This window comes from Perkinsus marinus (genome assembly GCF_000006405.1).
Source record: "Perkinsus marinus ATCC 50983 genomic scaffold scf_1104296953106, whole genome shotgun sequence".
In the NCBI taxonomy this organism is placed as follows: Eukaryota; Perkinsozoa; order Perkinsida; family Perkinsidae; genus Perkinsus; species Perkinsus marinus.
In genome coordinates this window covers 1-935 of record NW_003208611.1, presented here as the reverse complement: position 1 = coordinate 935, position 935 = coordinate 1, and the positions used below count along the sequence as shown (strand labels likewise).

The 935-nt window shown below is 47.7% G+C and overlaps 3 non-coding genes across 3 annotated transcripts; all 3 read left to right on the top strand.

Annotated features, from left to right (window-relative positions):
- Window positions 1-92: 92 nt before the first annotated feature.
- On the top strand, window positions 93-164 carry Pmar_PMAR029586. Its single transcript has one exon. It is a non-coding gene; the product is annotated as a tRNA-Asp (tRNA).
- A 197-nt stretch (window positions 165-361) lies between these two features.
- Window positions 362-433, top strand: Pmar_PMAR029585. Its single transcript has one exon. It is a non-coding gene; the product is annotated as a tRNA-Asp (tRNA).
- Window positions 434-630: 197 nt separating this feature from the next.
- Window positions 631-702, top strand: Pmar_PMAR029584. Its single transcript has one exon. It is a non-coding gene; the product is annotated as a tRNA-Asp (tRNA).
- The last annotated feature ends 233 nt before the right edge of the window (window positions 703-935 follow it).

The window sequence follows — 935 nt, the reverse complement described above, 5'->3', positions numbered from 1 at the left end:
ACTTTCTCTCTCCACTCACGCCCGCCGCGATGTGCGCTGGTAGCTGAAAATGGTAATTTGCGTCACTATTTAGACATTGAACCACCTTCAATTCCGCGGTAGTATAGAGGTTAGTATTCCTGCCTGTCACGCAGGAGACCCGAGTTCAATTCTCGGCCGTGGAAGTGGTATTTCTGGACAAGGGCGTTTCACACATTTATGCGCGACCGTTTCTTTACTGATTTTTGCACCACTCTGCGAATCATTTGCTGCCTCGAAAAAATTACTCAACTTTCTCTCTCCACTCACGCCCGCCGCGATGTGCGCTGGTAGCTGAAAATGGTAATTTGCGTCACTATTTAGACATTGAACCACCTTCAATTCCGCGGTAGTATAGAGGTTAGTATTCCTGCCTGTCACGCAGGAGACCCGAGTTCAATTCTCGGCCGTGGAAGTGCTATTTCTGGACAAGGGCGTTTCACACATTTATGCGCGACCGTTTCTTTACTGATTTTTGCACCACTCTGCGAATCATTTGCTGCCTCGAAAAAATTACTCAACTTTCTCTCTCCACTCACGCCCGCCGCGATGTGCGCTGGTAGCTGAAAATGGTAATTTGCGTCACTATTTAGACATTGAACCACCTTCAATTCCGCGGTAGTATAGAGGTTAGTATTCCTGCCTGTCACGCAGGAGACCCGAGTTCAATTCTCGGCCGTGGAAGTGGTATTTCTGGACAAGGGCGTTTCACACATTTATGCGCGACCGTTTCTTTACTGATTTTTGCACCACTCTGCGAATCATTTGCTGCCTCGAAAAAATTACTCAACTTTCTCTCTCCACTCACGCCCGCCGCGATGTGCGCTGGTAGCTGAAAATGGTAATTTGCGTCACTATTTAGACATTGAACCACCTTCAATTCCGCGGTAGTATAGAGGTTAGTATTCCTGCCTGTC